We start from the raw sequence: 6751 nt of genomic DNA, 5'->3' as shown, positions 1-6751 counted from the left end.
AGAGAAATATGAGACATAAATATGGAAAAAGATATGCATAGATTTCGAATATAAATTAGTTATAAAATATGGAAAGGTTAGATTAGGGATTATGAAATAATATTTATTCTAGAGATTTGTGTTTTCTCTCTAGATGAGACCAAATGGACTAGATATCCATTTATATTATTTTTTTGGTTTTAAAACCCTTTATAGGATTAGAGAGGATTATATCTACTATTAGGACCCGTTTTTTGGACTATAAACCTAAAAATTCTAATACCTATTACTACAAATTTAGTGACAACTTTATTTAAGAGTAAGTTAAACTTTCTCATTATAATTGATGAGGGTACAATCGGAAAAATCATGTTATTCTTTATAGTCAAACTCTAATTAATGATGTTATCTTAAAAAGTTGGGTTCTCAAAATAGGTCATTCATTTTGGGACTGAGGGAGTATTCAGTTTATGAGATTGTTAGCTACAAAGTACCAACCCCTATTTTTTGTTAGGATTCCCATTTTTGTTTGGTCTCTTGTTTTAAAAATCTAACCCTTTATCCATTTAAAGGTTGATTGTGAACTATTGAAGAAGGGTTATGAGAGTTTCAATGTAGACAATAAGAGGTTGAAGAAAGAATTGAAAGAATTGAGATCAGGTAATTTGGAACCCCTCCCCCATTTTATGTCTAACTCCCTAAAATAGGGTCGCGACTTTCGAAAATAAAGAAAAATCTATAGGGAATAAAGACTTAGTCAACTATTATGGACCTAGGGGGCACATTTATTTTTTGACCAAAAAACTAACTAACTTGTCTCTTGCCCCCTAATCTTCATCTTCTTCAAACCTCATCCTACCACAAATTTCGGCCACCAGCAATTCCGACCACCACAGAGTCCGGCCAACACCTTCATCTCTCACATATTTTTTTTCTCTCTCTCTCTCTCTTTATATATATATACTAGGGAAAGGCCCGTGCCCATAGGGCACGGGCCTTTTGCTCCATTACTACGCAAATTGGCGCAAATTGTTGATCACTTAAACTTTGAACTAAAAACAAAATCACCGTACACTCCAGGGAATTACACAAATTTGAAAAAAATAACCCATGATATTGAATTTTAAGAGATTATAGTCAAATATGTCGAATATATCGATAAAAATAACAAATTGAAATAGAAATAGTGATCGCGGCGAGTAACATCTAATGAAATATGAAGTTTCCCCATAAAAGTGTACATTAAATATGTAATAGTACATTCACTTGTTTTCTTAAAAAATGGTATCAGAAAATACAAGACCTTGTTTAAACCTAAAAGAACAAAAAGTATCAAACGATAAACAATGATTTACGAATAAAAATAAAAAAGATGCACATTCTGGTTTTCAATGCCAAAAAATGAGACTTGAATAACTAAATAAGTAATTCTTTTTTTTTCTTCTTCTTCATCACCAACCTCAGAGGCAACCACCAAGCTTCATCGACAACCACCACTTTCTCTGGCAACCACCGCGATGTTGATCTTCTGTATAACCCAACTTCATCGACACTCCTAGGCAAAAAAAGAAGCCTAGCTATATATTCAACCTTGTCAAAAGGTACAAGATGGTAAGAAGGTTCAGATTGCAAGGAACTCAAAATTCAACATTAAGAGATCATATAAGCGAAAAAACTAAGGTACAATATTTCATATAAAGTCAGGTTATTTACTTAAGTGTCGAACAACATATAGAGAGTCTAACTAAATGTTTGTAAATAACGTAAGAAAACCAAAAACAACTATGACAAACATTATTGATCAATTCAAAAACACCTCATCTAAATCAAGCCATTTCCAACCCAATTTGGGGTCACCTGCCAATAGAAAGAGCAGAATTAGCCAAAGAAGTATAAATTATGTGTGAAGCAGGAGTATGTTGATTTTTCAATAGAAGATGCACATATTTGTAGTAGTTGAATAACAAAAAAGGCCAATTGTGTTTCTCACCATCTAAACATTGTTATAAATGCAACAATAACTCCATACACTACAGGAAAAACACTTAATATAGAAGGGGTCAGCAACACTAAAGCCACTTTTTACCTTGCTTTTCAAATAAGGCTGAAAAGGGTAATATATAATTTCAAATACTATGCCTTTACAGAGGATCCAATATTAACGAAAACAATCCGTCCGAAGAAAGTGTCAAGATTTATGTAAAGTTAAAGAAAGAAAATGAAGGAACATGGTCCATCCAACAAAAATGAAACCATAAGATAATCAAACATCAAACTATAATGTGTAACAAACACAACAAATACTATCGTCAATAAAAATGAAACCAATCTAATTAAGAAAGGAAACCAAGCAAAAGCTCAAACACCATAAAAACTATTCGGCATGGTAAAGAGAATGTAACTCGAAACCCTGGGGTACATAATTTAACTTATGTACTTATGTATGAAAATCACTGTATCAAGGTTACCAGATACTCTCCTCCATCCTACGTACCACGTACCCGATTGACCGTACCCGAATTTCGTCCCCTTTTTGGGTGGGTTCGCGATCCAGTACACCTCAATTAGTGTACCGGAATTTGTAGTCTTAATTAACCTAAAATCTTTGTAGAGAATTATAAATTCGACTAATTGGGTAGTTAATTAAACCACAAAATTTTTTTGATTGGCTTGTTAGATTGTAAGTTTGATGGAGAAATGATGTCTAAGAGTAGGTGTATCTATTATAAATGCATCATAGAGGGTATTTATTGTCTATGAAAAATAGTCCAAAACGTACTGAACTCGAAAATGGCGTACCGAAGAAGTATACTCCTAGCGTACCCGATACTCGCATGGTAGCGTTCCGCGTACCGGTACTCGTACCACGTACCGGAGCGACCCGCGTACCAGGTAACCTTGCACTGTATCTAATTGTTATGAACAAATCTAACAATGTAAAAACTTTGATAAGAAAACGAATTAAATCTCTCTCACCTTCGCTGTGACAACTTTATGTCTTCAAAATAGTTCGCTCTTCTTATTTGTTGAGTAATAATCGACTTAAAACTGCACCGGGGCTAGCAAGAGTATCAACAGATTGTCAAGTAATCACAAATAAAAAAACCAAAGACGAAGTTATACCCTTTGTATGCAGTTTTGTTGTAGGATGAACACTATATACATTCTAAGAGGTGACATCATTGGGTTTGAGTGCTTCATTCATATACTCTCACTAAATAGATTGATGTCCTATACGAACATTCTTGAACCTAAAACAAAGCAACAAAAAAATAGAGCTTTCACCTTCAAATTCATGTAAAATGGAGGATACAGTTCATACATATACAAAAAAAATATAGAAGAAACAATAAATGGTGGAAATTACTTTTGTAGAAAATAGAAGTAGACAAATATAATTACTTAATTAACATATGAAAATTGATACTCAATCTGATGGTATCATTGGCATGAATAACGAAGTAATTAAGCGAATCCAACTCTAGTTTCACCAAACCTCTCACCTACAACAATATCCAACAATGAAGTCAAACTATTAGAAAATTATTCAGAACTCAAAATTCCAGAAATCTTAATACCTTCAAGAACTCAGAAAGAAGTTGAAAACCCCGCCATTTCATTGGAGCAGAGAGATATTGTTTGTCAATTGAAGAGAAATTGTACACAAGCTCAAGGGTTTAAGAAAACATATCAAATTGAAAACTTTTCTTCTTCAAAAGTTGGGGGTTTCAGTAATTCTCCCTTCCAATTGAAGAAGGGGTTTGTAAAGCACTCTCATGAGTCTTCTAGCTTCTACAAAAATCAATCAACAAAAAATGGAGAGAGAGAGAGAGAAACTTATCGATGAAACCCTGAAAACCAAAATTATAAAGGTTTGGAGCTTACCACTTTCTTCAATTTCGACCATCTTTGCAATCTCTAGAGAGAAATTTTTTGAACCTATAAGTTGATTACTTTTGCAGAATGAGAAGATGATAGACTTAGGGTTGGACACACTTGAAATTGATGTTTAAACCTTTTGACCAGACAACAACCTGAGAAGGAATTTTTGGTAAATTGAATAATATAGAATGGGTTCTGCAGTTGAACTATTCTTCTCCATTACCCGCGATGAGTATGAAGATAAGAATCCGATGATTCAAAACCCAACAATCAACCAAACATATGGGATTTGAATAGAAGTAGGACTACAAGATGTTTTCGAGCATTACGAGTTTTCGAGTTTAAGATTGATTAAGCTTCATTTTGAAGCCAAGAAAGAGATTGATCGAGAAGGAAGATGAGAGGATGAGAAGAAGTTTTCCTAGTGGAAAGGGTTTGGGGCTATCAGTTGACACAGAAAATGACACGGTCAGGAGACGAAAGGTTTTACCGTTTTGGATATAAGGAGTCGTCCATCCCACTCAATCGTCCAGATGATCTCACTCAACGGTTTAGATTAATTCTACAGTGGGATTCGGACCTCATTTATTTTGTCCCAGTCAGCCTTATTTATTTTGTCCTAGTCAGCACTAACCAGCTCTGTTTTGTTATATAGATATATATATCCGTTCCTCTGCTCTCTTCTTCCTCTTTTCCCTTTTTTCTCTCTCTTATTTCTTGAAGAAGATGATGAAGGGGAAATCCCTTCTTCCTCCATATATAAATGGTTTCGCCTTCATCACCATTGCAGCAGGGCAGCACATCTGTTGCCATGTTACAGCAATGACGAAGGGGAAACCCATTCGCCCTCCATAAATGGAAGAGAGGAGGGGGTTTCCCCTTCATCATCTCTTTTCAACTCAGATTCTGAGTTAAAGAAATAGGCTTTAGAGAGAGAAAGAAAGGGAAAAGAGGAGGAGGAGAGAAGAAGGGAGAAAGAGAAAGAAGGTGAGATATGAAGGTGGTGGTCGTAATATGTGGTGGGATGAGGTTTGAAGAAGATTAGAAGAAAGAGACAAGTTAGTTAATTTTTGGATCAAAAAAATAAATATGCTCCTAAGTCAATAATGGTTAAGTAAGTCTTTATTCCATAGAGATTTCGCTTTATTCCGCAAAGGCGTGGCCTAAAATAGTTGCCTTCCAAAATAGTTAGCATTTTTTTAAGTGATTGTAATTCTAAAAAAAAAAACATTTTTAGAAGTGCCAAAAACAAAATAGAAATATAAAAAAAATTAAATATATATATATGGGAATTTAATTTCCGTAGTCAGATGAAAATGGGTGCAAGGATCAGGCATAATAGAATTATATGTTTTCCGACATAACCGTGACAATCTTTATCAATATTTTGGATCATTTATTTAATATTTTCCTTTGACAAAAAATGACTTAAAATTCATAAACTTTTCACAGCAGAATTATTGAAAATTTGATATATTTTCTCGGAGAACAAATAAATTTCGTGAGTATTTAATAACATTTGTGTATGTGAAAAGCGAACTCTTTTTTCGCAAGAATAACTACTACATTTATTGTGGATTTAAGAATAGAGGAATTTGGTCAAAACTCCTCATAAATTTTTTGTTTGATGAACTTTGGATACTGAGTTCGGGTTTGATTCTTCTACTGTGTCACCCTCTAGGGATGCTGCTGCGCACATTACGTAATACCCCAATCAACGATGGCGGTAACTTTCACTAAAATCTTCAGCAAGCTCTCTGTTTCTTGTTCGAGAATCGTTGTTTTGGTTATCAAGTTTATATTTAGGGATATTTTGAATTCGATCAAGGTAGTTTCAACCGCAATAGATTGATTCTGTGAGGAATCAGAGTTGATGGTTTGAGATGTCGAACATTAAAGAATCTTGCTAGAGTTTGCCCTCCTTCTAACGCCAATCTCATGATCTCAATAACTAGCTTTAAAGTTCATCACTCAGGATGAAGATTTGGCGAACCAAACAATAAATAACTTTTCATGATTCTGCGACAGAACCTGCAAAAAACTCTAAAAGCTCTCTAACACTCAAGTCAGTAGGTTGTTTTCGCAGTTAGAGAATTGAATTAGAAGTGAGAGTTTAGATATTGAACCTTGCCTTGTTAATGAGGGTGACCCTGTCGTCTTTATATAGGCTAGATTGGCCAACTATAACGAGCGACTGAGTGATGTTGTGGTGAAGCACCGTCTTAGATGAGACTATACTTTGACGCCCATATGAAGGATAAGTTTCCTTGTTTGCATATTTTTCGTATTTGATAGATCTTCTTGCAAATTTTGTAGCTTGCATATAGAAAATTAGCAATCTAGGGTGTCTTAGTCTTTTACAGTACTTAAAGTCTTCGATTTTGTGGACTTCTGCATCCAAAACCTTAGGTCAGTGCAGGGCTTAGCTAAGGTAAACTGAGACTTGATCAGATTCCCCTTCCCGTAAGTTGATGCCAGACGGGCTTAAGGGTCGAGTTGGTTTTCGCAGACTTCTCTTACTGCTTCATGACCCATGACAAAGCTATGATCAGGGCTGAACTTATTAGTTATAGAGCCAGATAAGGACTTAAGGCGCCTAGGATACTCATGCCAACCTCTCCATTTGGACTTAGGTGACAAAGATCTTTGCCACTCAACTTCCTGGTGACTTTGACACTGGTTGACCTGTTTGACTTGGTATGATCACCAATTTGAGTCATATCAAATATAATGAGATCCACAAGAATTGTCTTAGAAACCTAAATGTGGGCTACAAAAAGCTATACTATGAGCTAAACGATTTCCTCATTATCTGTTAAAATATTATGTTTGACAATCTTCATAAATTTCATTTTAGATTGTAAAAAAATTGTTATGTAATTAATGTAAA

The 6751-nt window shown here is 34.7% G+C and overlaps 1 long non-coding RNA gene across 2 annotated transcripts; it reads right to left on the bottom strand.

The window, feature by feature from the left end:
- Positions 1–1650: 1650 nt before the first annotated feature.
- LOC147564352 (uncharacterized) lies at positions 1651–4330 on the bottom strand. 2 transcript variants are annotated; one of them, XR_015236825.1, is made up of 6 exons: positions 3558–4330; positions 3382–3482; positions 3103–3230; positions 2884–3027; positions 1970–2432; positions 1651–1836 (listed from the first exon to the last, which is right to left on the bottom strand). It is a non-coding gene; the product is annotated as an uncharacterized LOC147564352 (long non-coding RNA). The 2 variants fall into 2 exon arrangements; XR_015236824.1 differs by having other exon boundaries at positions 3865–4330.
- Between the last annotated feature and the right edge of the window lie 2421 nt (positions 4331–6751).

This window comes from Eschscholzia californica, unplaced genomic scaffold (genome assembly GCF_041429995.1).
Source record: "Eschscholzia californica isolate CP2 unplaced genomic scaffold, dmEscCali1.0.p SCAF_1, whole genome shotgun sequence".
Lineage (NCBI taxonomy): Eukaryota > Viridiplantae > Streptophyta > Magnoliopsida > Ranunculales > Papaveraceae > Eschscholzia > Eschscholzia californica.
The sequence above is the reverse complement of the archived record's forward strand: the minus strand, read 5'-3'. Positions and strand labels throughout refer to the sequence as shown.